We start from the raw sequence: 13,532 nt of genomic DNA, 5'->3' as shown, positions 1-13,532 counted from the left end.
TCGTGTTTAGAATGATAAAGTCGTAAATTAGTTGATCGATTTCTCTTAGTCGATGTTTTCTTTCTACCAATGTAGCGAATTGCGGTAGTTTTCCCAAGATTTTACAGTTTGGTGTGATCGGAAATGGCCACGACTCTGCAAGGTCCCATACAAATTTGGCCATGTTTTGCAAACAATGAAAAAAATTGCAAAAAAATTTTTTTGGTGCAGAGCGCCGAATACTGCTTGCTATTTGAAGAATTTTCTATACACTAAATCTTTCTTTTACGTGAGATTCAAAATGTTGATTGAATGTTAAATATTGCACTTTTTTCCTTAGTAAGAGAGGGGCGCCCAAAATAGAGTTCGCCAAGGGCGCCGGTAATTCACGCTACGGCTCTGCATACACCTGATTATTTTTTTACAAGGGGGGTGTGTTCCGTGTAAAAAAAAGTTTTCAGCTCAAAATTTTAAAATCCGTGTAAAAAACGTTTTATGATTTCTCGACAAATAATGCAAAATGGAGCAACTTTGCCAAAATTTGTTTGGGATTTTTTTTGACGGACGTGTAAAAAAATCCGTGTAAAAACAGATTCGGGTGTATACTTATTGAGATTTCAAGCATTGTAAAATAGAAATGTTAAAAGAACTTGATTAGGCCGAAAAATATTTATTGTGAATTTTATCCTTAGACTTTTGTAATCACATATAGGGAAAGGTGGTCGGTTGTCGGCACCCCGTCGTAGCTGTTGACAGAAAACAGATGTGATCATTTTGACAGTGTTGACGATCTTGTTTTGCTTATTTCCGAAGCACATAGAAGCATTTGTTTCGCTTTACAGAGAAGCCATTTTTTTTGTCGAGTGAAAACCCACTCCAACGTTTTTTTTTTGTCATTTGCGTGCTATATACCGTAGTAAAACGATCGAAATGATGAGCACATTACGTATTTACAAAGCAAATTTATTCTTTTCGCCTTTCTCGTATACTAAGTATACGTAAAGGCTATATGATCACTCCAAAACCAAACTTTTGATATACGTCTTGGAGAGCCGGAGACCCAATCGACCCAGCTCGACAAATTGAGGTGATGTCTGTTTGTGTGTATGTTGTATGAGTGTATGTGTACAAAAATTTGTAGACACACTTTTTGAAACTTAGCATTGGCCGAATTACTCGCAACAAGTTCCATTTGACTGAGAATCATGTCCCATTGTTTGCTATTGAAAATTGGCCAAATTGGACTATGGTTTCAAAAGTTAAGACCAAAATACTATTTTCTATACGCAAAACACGCTAAAAACCACTCACTCATATTCTTTTAGTTTTTTTTTGCATGAGAAAGGCACCAACACCGCTAGGTGGATTAATCAGGGTTTTTATGTTTGATTCAATATTGAATGCCACCGTAGCGGTCACAATTTAACTATTATTTTCATTTTTCAAAAGGGTTACTTATGTCGGTTGTCGACACCCAGGTGATTATTAAGAGAAATCATCAGTTTATTGCCTAATTTCAGGCAAGTTGTTAGCAAAACTAACAATTTTTTAAAGCCTTGTAAAATGTGTATGATGTACTTAAATGTAATAAATTTCATTGCTATTGACACAATAAATATTGATCTTTCCAGTCATAACGCTCCCACTTCATAGTTTTCCATTTTGAGTGGTTTTTTTAGGGTGCCGACAACCGACCACCTTTTTTGAAACGGCATAAAATCAACGCTTAACAAAATTGATAATAAGGGGCAAGTGAAAATACGGGGTAAGTGGGTACTATGGCTGCCGATTAATCGGTGAACGTTTTTAATGGTAACAATGTTCTAGAACAGAGGTTCCCAAACTTTTTGGATACGCGACCCACCCATATTGCTTTCGACCCACCAGGTACCAAATGCCTTTATTTTTAGAAAGTGAATAAAATTGAATTTGCGTTAGATTGCTGAAATTGTTTCATACCTCTTCATTGTACATATTTGCTAAAATCTCAGTAATTTTATATTCTATTCGATTTAAATTGGATTTGATTTGGGTTTGTATTGAATTGAATTTGAATTGGATTCGATTTACTTTCGATTTGGAGTTGGCTTTGGATCTAATTTGAATTGGAATTGGATTAGATTTAGATTGAATTTGGATTGGTTTTGGATTGGATTTGAATTAGATTTGGATTGGATTTAGATCAGATTTGAATTGGATTTGGATTAGATTTGGATTAGATTTGGATTGGATTGAGATCGGATTTGAATTTAATTTGAAATGGATTTGGATTGGATTTACATTCGATTTGGATTAGATTTGGATTGAATTTAGATCAGATTTGGATTGGATTGAGATTAAATTTGGATTGGATTTGGAATTGGGTAGGAATTGGATTGAGATTGAATTTGGAATGGATTTTGAACCGTCTAAGACGAATTAAGTACTGTCCATTTAATTCCACTAGTTAATTTTCGTTATCTTTGCAGATACGTATTTCGACCACAACTGTGTGGTCGTCTTCAGTGTCTTGTACTCGACTCGACGTCGAGTACAAGACACTGAAGACGACCACACAGTTGTGGTCGAAATACGTATCTGCAAAGATAACGAAAATTAACTAGTGGAATTAAATGGACAGTACTTAATTCGTCTTAGACGGTTTAATACATTCCACTAAAAGAGCTTAATATATTTTTCTGATGGATTTTGATTTGGGTGGAAATTGAATTTGATTTACATTCGATTTGGGTTTAGATTGAATTTGAATCGAATTTGGATTAGATATGGATTGATCTCTCGGAGTGTTTGAGCGTAAGGTGCTGCGGACAATACTCGGCGGTAAACAGGAGAACGGTATCTGGCGGCGTCGCATGAATCACGAATTGTACCAGGTGTATAAAGGGCTGGATATTATTAAGCTTATACAACACGGCAGACTACGGTGGGCTGGTCACGTTGTTCGTATGCCGGAAGAACGTCAAGCGAAGATAATATTTAGTAGAGAACCCGGAAGAGGCCGCAGGCTTCGTGGAAGGCCGCGTACACGATGGCTTTTTGCAGTTGAAGAGGACCTGAGGGCGCTCAATGTTCAGGGCGACTGGAAGCGATTGGCCCAGGATCGAGTCCAGTGGAGAAGGATACTCCATTCGGCGTAGGTTCATCGAAGAGCTGTAGCCCATCAAGTATGAAGTAAGTATGGATTGATTTTGGATTTGGAATGGATTTTGATTGGAACAAAGTTGGATTTGAATTGGATTTACATCCGATTTGGATATGTATTTGGATTGAATTTCAATTTGATTTAGTTTTGGATTGGTGTTTAAATGAATTTCGATTGGACTTGGATTGGATTTGAATTGGATATGGATTGGATTTGGATCGGATTTAGAATGGATTTGGATTGGATTAAGGTTGGATTTGGGTTGTATTTGGATTGTAGTGAGACAAGATTTGGATTGGAGTTGAGTAAGATTTTGATTGTATTGTATTTGCAAAAATCTCTGCAACTTTTTTATTCTATTTCTGAAAGTTTGTCTCTGTCCAGCATTCATAACTCCATCTTTTTCGGATAACGAAAAAAGACCATTGACTTCGTAAAATTGGTTGTTCTCTAGTCACCAATTAATTCCGTAGATCCATATCGAATTCCTTGAATAGATTTGTGGTACAAAATAGGATTAAAAGTATGAATCAAAATTAGTCTTTCGCGGCCCACCAATGATCGATTCACGACCCCCCTAGGGGTCGCGACCCACAGTTTGGGAACCCATGTTCTAGAAAGATGAAGCAGAATTATCAACGAATTCGCCTGACACAAACAAAATTGGAATCAAAACCATTTGCGGCATCATACTAATGGTATTGTTTAATCATGACTTTAAACTACCGGCAAAATCTATCACTTTTATTTTAATTCAATGGATTTCCAACAAAATAGTCGTTCCCAAATGCATCATTGATGTGGAGAGTGAATAATTTGAGCAATTACATAATTGTGTGACATCAAAAACAATTTAAAAGTTTTGATTAAAGCCAAAATCTGCCATTTTCACTTTCCCTTGATTTTTAACATACATGGGGCAAGGGGGACATATTTGAACAACATTTTCGATAGAGCCATTTTACCTATTTTTAGATTGTTGTCTAGTGAAAAATAACTTCGACACTCATATATCATATGGATCTGAATCAAATGCAGTTGATATCGTTGGTTTAGTTGTTAAGAAGTAGTGTACAGTTGATTTACCAAATGTGTATTTTACTTTCTGAAAATTATCTCCCTCATGGAAAAGAGCAATTGTTATAACTATGCAACAGTGCAAATAATCTACTTATTCTACAATAGATCAGCAAGTTTTGTCTTGTGTTTTGTTATTTTTAAACTTCGCATCAGATTAACAGATTTTAAGATAAATAAAGTGCTTAAGACATAAATTGGCCATTTCGATCTATTACAAATTTACAACACCGCCTGAATAAAAACGTTCCTTTTGAGGTTCTAATTTATGTAATAACTTGTGTACAGAGAAACATTCATTCAAAAATTGAACAAAGATTTGTTTATCTCTTCCATCTAACACTTTTGGTAAGAAAGTAAGCTAATGTAAAGCCAGACAACAGACAATTAAACGGTAAACCGGCTGTTGTCTTTATTTTATATCTGCTAACATTGTAATCCCTTTCTTTTGCCAAAAACGAAAGTCTGACAAGTAATAAACCTCCATCCATGATCTGAAATACTACGATTCAGAAATTACATGAGCATTATATCTACATTTTTCAAATTAGTTTCGTTCGACAGTATAGAGCAGAATAGGTCCCACTTGCCCCGTTTGAAGGGGTAAGTGGGTCCCACAGGTAAATTTATTTAACCCTTAAATGCGCAATGTTGTTTTAAAACAACAAACCGAAAATACGTTTAATGTTAATGATTTCAATGGTTATTTATTTCAATGATTATTCCGACGAATTCTAAAAAAATCGTCTTGCGCCTTTAAGGGTTAAGTCACTACCAATATTTTTGTAACTGAATAAATGACTTACAACACGTCTACACTTCTACAACGGAAGCATATAATGATGTATCCGTGGTTAATGTCCTGAAATACCCTGTTTTCTAAGTATGCTTTAGCGATTTTGCTCAACTAGCGTTTTTTAGGTCCCACTTGCCCCGGGGTACCTTGAGGCAAATCTCTCTACTAGTTATTAGCTTGTGACTATATGCTTTCATTGGTATGTCAATATCACCACATTGAATTGTGCAATTGGATGAAAGTTACGGACCAAAAACAAAAGGGTGCCGACAACCAACCACCTTCCCCTACTAATACTGCAATTGTTCAATTGCTTGCAATTGCTTCTTTGAGTTCAATTCTTCAAAAATAGAATCAATAAATTCTGCTTATGAAATTCATGGATTATTCAACAATAGAACCACTCACCACAAATAACGAATGCTATTCGCAAATAGTGGCGTTTTGACAAGCCCTGATCATATTTACTTTTCTGCATTGAACGAAGAAAAATTCTACCCGCCGATATGTATCGATTCCGTCAAAAGCTAAAATCCCGAGTAGCACAATTTAAACCGATTTGGCTGCAGCAACTTGACGTTTAGTTGTTTAACCTTCCGCAACTCGCTTCAACTTTCATAACACGAGAACTCGCATGTTGTAAAAAGTACAACAGTCCAAAAATCCGTTATATTGAAACCAATTAAAATGATATCAACGTGATTTTTTCGGGAAAATAATAAGGGGGATAAATACTCTCATGGAGGACATTTTTTAAGACTAATGAATCTTATGGTGGTCCTCCGGAAGATCCGGAACCAACGGAACACCGGCGAAAATAATGAATTTTCTCAATAAACGGCGTGGTGACGTTTGCTATAACATTTCTAAGAATCTTGGCGAAGTAAAACAATTGCTTAATCTATCTATGATCTCATGTGGTCCTATGAGCCAAGAAAATAATTGATTTGGAATTCTTCCACTTGGCGGCGCTAGTGTATATGAAACGACTAGTTTGGCTCGATATCTCGGGATCAATGGGATTTAGGAAGTTACCGTCTTTGACAAAGTTGTTCTGGGATTGGAAACCAATATGATGAAAAACTGTTTAGTTTAGAAATCATCCGCAAGGCGGCGCTAGTGTATAAGAGACTACCTGTTTGGTCAAATATCTCGGGATCTGTGGGAATTAGAAAGCTGCAGTATTCTACGTAGTTGTTTGGGAATTGAAAACCAGTATGTTGTGATACTGTTTAGTTTGAATTTGTCCACCTGGCGGCGCTAGTGTATATTAGACTACCAGTTTGGTTAGATATCTCGAGATCTGTGGGATTTAGAAAATTGCTGTCTTCCACAAAGTTGTTCGGGGATTGGTAACGAATATGTTGTAAAACTGTTTACATCTGTATTCGTCCGCTGAGCAGCGCTAGTGCGTATGAGAATATCCGTTTGGTTAGATACCTCGAGATCTGTGGGATTTGGAAATCTGCTGTCTTCTACAAAGTTGTTTGGGGATTGGAAGCCAATTTGTTGCAAACCGGTTTAGTCTGGAATTCCACTGGGCGGTGCTAGCACAGACAAACAGACATAACACATGAAACATTTACTCAAATCATAGTTACACAATCACTAACGTCATCTGTTGTTTGCACCAACTTAGGCAAATCACGAATCAAATGGAGGTTATAAGCAAACGTCAAACTCAAGCGAAACCGATTCGCGCGCCAACTAAATTTTATTCAAATTGACCGGTAAATCAGTGTACGATGAAATTTGCTCAATTGTTTGTCTGTGGCGCTAGTGTATATGAGACTATCTTTTTTGTCAAATATCTCGGGATCTGTAGGGTTTAGAAAGCTGATGTCTTCTATGAAGTTCATTAGGAATTGAAAGTCAATTTGTCGTAAAACTCTTAAGTTTGGAATTCATCCGAGTGTTGTCTTGAACATCTCGGGATTTGTAGGATTTAGGGAGATGGTCGGAAATACAGAACCACTACCGTCTGGCAGCGCTAGTGTACATGCGTACAAAAGTTGCATTAAGTGCCGTCCAAACAACGAGCTAAATCACTTGATATTGCGAATTTAGACATAAGACCTCATATGCATTATGTATACTGAAAACTAGATGTACGAACATTTATATCAAGTTACTCTATAACAAGTGATAACGCTTTTAGTCTGGACGACACATTATGAATTATTAGACAAGGTTTTTGAGTGACGTGTTGAAAGAGTTATGCCTTTTGTCTGTGCCGTGTTCATGAGATTTCAAGTTTTGAAAGTTATTTCGGAATCTTTATTTTTAATTTACTGCCTTTAGAAAGCTCGGAAAATAAAAACAATAATGTCATTTCTTTATTCACACAGAAATTTACCTCGAATTCAATTGGCTAAGCGCCTGTTTCACCTTCGTCTCGTTTCTCAATCTTCACTAATCTTAGGAAATATGAATTACATTTGAAATGCTTGATCCATTTTCTCTCAACTCAACCATAATTAATGTATCTAGAATTCACATAATTGAAAATCCTCCATGACTTCATATCAATTTAAGGTTTTAGTCGCTTTCGGTATCATCGTCAGAAACTGTACACGTGTTGCACAGTGTTGTTACTACAGCGTGTTGTTTGCATGTAAACTCTCCACATCGATCACATGTAGCCGATGCAGACGTATTTCTCCCACGTACACAGCGTGCACATGTTCCGCGTTGTTTCTTAGTGACGACTCTTTCACAGGAACTTTCAGGGTGTTGTGTTTTACGAATTTTCGTCAAGAAAGCCTTTACATCAATTGGCAGAGAACGTATCGACGATCTGGTTGCCAGATGGGCATCCGTAAGAGCTAATGCAAGATTGTGAAGGAACACTCTTCTGTATTTCGGTGAGTTGTCTCCTCTCAGCGATTTATCAATGATTTGTGCATTGATGCCTAATCTCGAGATAATAAAATAGAATGTCGTAAGTTAACTAAAATGGAAATGGTTATAAAATAAGTATATTACCAGATAGATTCAAAACTCCATAGATAGCCGCCAATGACCATCTACGTGTAATTCGTGACACTGAAAACGTGGCGCTAAGTTTATCGACAGATGCGATATGCGAACTGAGCAGTGCCAACTATGGTATTTTTGTTTGGTTGGAAGCTTGGTGGTATTTCCCTTTTGTTTTTCCTCAAAGTTCCTATTAGTGTAATTTTTTTTTTGAAACAGCGTCTCAGCCAAAGGAATGCTGGTATACCAGTTATCTGTTGTAAGAGTGCGCCATGATCCTTCAATAGGGACAGTAAGTCTATCGACAATATCTCGAGGGGTATTGGATTTTGCGAACGGCCCATCTGGTTGTTTGCCAACATAAATTTCAAGGTTATTTGTGAAAAATGTGTTAGCATCAACCATGGCGAAGAACTTGAGTCCGTATTAAGCCGGTTTGCTAGGTATGTATTGAATCCAAGAGCAACGTCCGCGGAAAGAAAGTAGCAACTCATCAATTGTTACATCCTCCGAGCAGGAATACGTATTTTTGATGTTATGGACAAATTTATCAAAAATAGATCTGATTGCTGCCAACTTATCCTGCTTCCTACGTTCTACGCGAGTGTCTTTATCATCGAACGTCATGGTCGATAAAATGAAAAGAAATCTTCTGTAGCTCATTACTGCACGAAGAATCGCCATTCCCGATCCATCCGAAGCCCAGAGTTCTCTCACGTTTACATGGTGTCCTTTTTTGGTTCCAATCAGAAATAGTACACCCAACACTGCCATCAATTCTTCACGAGATGTTTCATGACAATCTCGACGTCTAGTAAAATTTGCTTGCTTACGATTTATTGAAATATTTGTGTAGTAAACAATTTCGTCAATCATCGAAATTGAGAACTGCGTCAAAAACGAATCTAACTCTGATTCGCTGGTTAAATTGTTCTTGGGTCCAGGTTGGATACGAGTGATATTTTTCGCTTTTGTTTTTGATGATTTGGCAAGTGGATTCTTCACCCATTTCGTAACCCGGGCAGAAGCCATAAACAGAATAACAAAACATGATATGGACTTGATTGATATAAGAGATAAAAGAACAGGCAATAATATCAAAAATTTGCACCGAAATATCATTTAGATATCAAGATATGCTATTGATAAGAACAAACTAATGGCACATGATATTCATCACTTATTACAAATAGCATAAGTTGCTCTTCTGATGATATTTTAGTGCAAAATTTTGATATTATCGTCTGATCTTTTATCTCTTATATCAATCATGTCCATATCTCATTTTGCTATCTTATCAACATTTGATATTATTGAGTTATTTTCGTCTACTCGGGAATCCCATCTTTGCCGAGCAGCAACTCTGTACTTACATGGCTTTTTCATCGTCTTCTGAAGCACTTTGTTCAGAATCAGTATCATGCGCACTAGCATTGACAACCTCGTCACTCAAGTCGCCATCACTTTCCTCACACGGATCTTTCTCAAACTCGTCTAGTTCCAGAAGCGACCTGCCAATTGCCGCCGATGTTGAGTACGACCTTTTGAAGGAAATATTTTATTTCTGTTATACTTTATTGTTTTTTCTGTACTTACATTGTGACAAATAACCGAAGCTAAATTGGTTTCGAAAATTAAATTGATTTATTTAACTAGCGGAAGTTTCTCCTGCAGTTTGAATCAATGTTGCGTTTGATGCCACCGGATATACAATGTGATGAATGAAACACTTTCAAAATCATTCACTTATACGTAGCTGCGATTCCATTCAAGTCATTTCAATAATAATTTAGAAACAAATCGATCTGATCAAGACCTAACTTTGACAATGGACGAAGTTTATTGGTCGTTCCGGATTTTCCGGATAGATGAATAATAACTATGAGATGACTCCAAGGACACTGTCAGAAATAATTTAGAAAAAAAACACGATTTTTACGGTCGTTCCGGATTTTCCGGATGGCCGTCTGCTGGCCAACTACGGTCATAGTTGAATAGGATCTGTGAGATGACTCCCAGGATACTGTCAGAGATGATTTAGAAAAAATCGCGATGCTCTAAGACGAAAGTTACAAATTGACCATTTTTACGGTCGTTCCGGATTTTCCGGATGGCCGTCTGCTGGCCAACTGCGGTCATAGTTGAATAGGAACTGTGAGATGACTCCCAGGATACTGTCAGAGATGATTTAGAAAAAACCACGATGCTCTAAGACGAAAGTTACTAATTGACCATTTTTACGGTCGTTCCGGATTTTCCGGATGGCCGTCTGCTGGCCAACTGCGGTCATAGTTGAATAGGACTGTGAGATGACTCCCAGGATACTGTCAGAGATGATGTAGAAAAAATCGCGATGCTCTAAGACGAAAGTTACAAATTGACCATTTTTACGGTCGTTAAGGATTTTCCGGATGGCCGTCTGCTGGCCAACTGCGGTCATAGTTGAATAGGACTGTGAGATGACTCCCAGGATACTGTCAGAGATGATTTAGAAAAAATCGCGATGCTCTAAGACGAAAGTTACAAATTGACCATTTTTACGGTCGTTCCGGATTTTCCGGATGACCGTCTGCTGGTCAACTGCGGTCATAGTTGAATAGGAACTATGAGATGACTTCCAGGATACTGTCAGAGATGATTTAGAAAAAACCACGATGCTCTAAGACGAAAGTTACAAATTGACCATTTTTACGGTCGTTCCGGATTTTCCGGATGGCCGTCTGCTGGCCAACTGCGGTCATAGTTGAATAGGAACTGTGAGATGACTCTCAGGATACTGTCAGAGATGATTAACAAAAAAATCGCGCTACTCTGAGATGATCTATCAAATAAATCAATGAATAATTCGTTATTGGTCACTTTTTCAGAGCACCCTGAGCCTTTAATTCAGTCATATTTACCAGAGCCTTCTATCAAATTACTTCGGATATTTTCTCAATCGATAAAGGACAAATTTTGTGAGGAATACATGGTGGTTTCGGGCAAATTGGTCATCTGCCTGAAAAGATATCTCACTTTTACTCAATGTGTTGTACTTTTTACAACAGTGCGAGTCCCGGAAGGTTAAAAAAAAATGTCTTACCAAAAAGTTTCTTCGGAATACCATTTAGTGAGTCAAATTCAGAATTTTCAAACTATTGGAATCTTTAATGGTTGTGTGATTTTATATTCCCAAATAACATAATCAGAAACAGAGTGTGCAAAAGAGGGTTTCCAGAAAAGTTCCGCTAAAACAATAGAGCTGATTACTTGCGTCCACTTAACATAATCGAGCATTAGATAAGATTTATCTGAAATTTGTATCGACTCCGAAAATATAAATTTATTAACATAATCACAATATATTGAATATTACATCAATGTGCCATTTCAGTTCTTATTTTCTTCATCTAACAATGGCAATTATCTGATTTGAAGCTAAATTTATTGAAATCTTTGGATGCCAACCAAATGCATGAATTTGGGGTAAAGTGGGGCAAGATGGGTCAGTGCCGCTTTCGAGCATCGTATGCATTTCAATGCAGATTTTATGTCTTTGTAAGAAGAATAATTTGGTTCTACTTTGTTCTCACTCGATTTGAGGATAAAAATTAATTTGCTAGAAAATGGCAAGGTATAATGCTTCTTATGCGAAACACACTTTCTAAGAAACGTGTAATCTCGTCGAACAATGTGTAATTCTAACATTAATTGTAATATGGTAGTTATAGTAGCATATATAATGTAGATGATGTTGTATTAACTTTTTTGAAATAAATAAATTGGATCGAAAATTAGACATTTTATTAACACAAACTTGCAAATGGGGCAAGATGGGTCAGCCCATACTGAACGACATAGTTCGTATTCAAAAAATGTTTGTTTGCGTTTTCATTGCTTATTCGATCATTTTGAGGTTATCTTCCAGCAAAAATTTTGCTTATTATTGCATTAATGTGTTAATTAAAAGTATATAATTTTTGCATTTAAAGCAGCAAAACGTGGACGGCTTGGTATCATAAGAAAATGCAGACATTTTTTTAAATTTAAGGCTATTGTTTCATAGGAAACCCAGCAAAGATGGGACAGATATGCGAAGCACGGCAGTATTGATAAAATTAGCATTGAAGATAGATAATATTATTGCCAACGATTTTTAGGTTGGCAATAATCTTATCTATCTGTGTGTAATTTAGTATTGTGAATAAATACAATAATTATAGGATTCAAAGGTGACCCATCATGCCCCGCTGTATGACCCATCTTACCCCGGATTTTTATGATTAACAGAAAAATAAAGAAATAATGAAAAAAATGAAATAAAAAATGTAATTTTCGCAAATTCCATGCCCTTGCTAGTACGTGCTTACTCGTTGCAGACAAAAATCATAAAACAAAGAAATTTGTCCAATTGCTTATAGTTTCTTTGGTTTTGAACGGATTCCATTTTAATGATGAACCATTTCAACCCACGGATTCAGCCCTCAGGAAACACGGTGCGCTACTGCCTTTCGAAACTGTCAGTCAATACGCTTCGGAAAAGTTCACGAACTCACTCCCACCAGCTCACGCACGAACGTACACACTGGCATTTTCACGCAAACCCCCATAAAGGGGCACGAACACTTTTAGGCATTTTCCACAATCTTTCGCTCACCCCCAGAATGCCTAGGCGCCTGATGTCAGAATTTTCCCTTGATGTGTCAAAAAGGACACCACCACCGTGTTTCTCATCCGCAGCAACAGCAGCAGTAACCGTGCGGACGTGAGAGGTTGGAATCTGCATAAAAACCGAAGGACAATGGGAAAACTTCCACTATGAGATATGACCTTCTGGGTCGAATTGTGTTTCTTCTACAAAATTTTCTACGGTGACACTCGCGAATTGGACACTATTTATCCAACAAGCACTCGACGGTATCCACTTGCTATGATATAAGCGTGTGTTCAACCAAGCACCAAATAATTACACAAGCAACTACAGACACCCTATTTGCATGTACCAGATTCTCTGTATGTTCCGCGCGGAGTTTCTAGTAGAGCTCTTCTTTGTCGCTCGAAGCTTGATGGCGAACTGATGTGCTGCTCCGTACTTATTTCTTCACTTGGTACCAAGCCAACAGCTCTCAGAAACGACCGCGGCGCGCGTCAACCAGCCAACAACAACGCAACGGAGGCGAGCGAGCGCGCCGTCGTTCATTACATGTATGCAGTTTTACCTTCCCATCGCATCGTGCTGCTGATGGAGGTATGACCGACCATACTCTCAGCTATTCGATGCCGTCGTCGCGCGTGGTCATTCGATAGAGCGTAGCTTTGCTGTTGGTTATCCGAACACGATATGGAGTGAGAGCGAAGACGGGAGTGTAAGGTATCAGGTTGATAATATCAACCACTGCGAGTTGATACAACAGCTGAGTGTAACAGTAAACATATCTGGAGTACTTTGCGATTTGGGCGTACATTATTTTCTAAAGATACCCACATATTTAATTTAAAAAAAGTTTAGTGATTAAATCACTTTTTTCTAAATTAACTAACATAGAAGTCGAAATAAAACGCACTTCATTGAATAGTGTACAT

At 37.4% G+C, this 13,532-nt stretch overlaps 1 protein-coding gene across 3 annotated transcripts in view; it reads right to left on the bottom strand.

Annotated features, from left to right (window-relative positions):
• Nucleotides 1-13,110, bottom strand: part of LOC134220983 (uncharacterized) — a 284,593-nt gene extending 271,483 nt beyond the window's left edge. The window contains exon 1 of one of the 3 annotated variants that reach the window (XM_062700152.1): nucleotides 12,953-13,110. The gene's annotated coding sequence lies outside the window, so the exon portion shown is untranslated. Of the gene's footprint in view, nucleotides 1-12,606; nucleotides 12,757-12,779; nucleotides 12,916-12,952 lie in introns of those variants that run through there. The other 2 variants (XM_062700156.1, XM_062700154.1) reach the window with 2 other exon arrangements.
• Between the last annotated feature and the right edge of the window lie 422 nt (nucleotides 13,111-13,532).

Source organism: Armigeres subalbatus, chromosome 3, assembly GCF_024139115.2.
Source record: "Armigeres subalbatus isolate Guangzhou_Male chromosome 3, GZ_Asu_2, whole genome shotgun sequence".
NCBI classification, from domain to species: Eukaryota; Metazoa; Arthropoda; class Insecta; order Diptera; family Culicidae; genus Armigeres; species Armigeres subalbatus.
The sequence above is the reverse complement of the archived record's forward strand: the minus strand, read 5'-3'. Positions and strand labels throughout refer to the sequence as shown.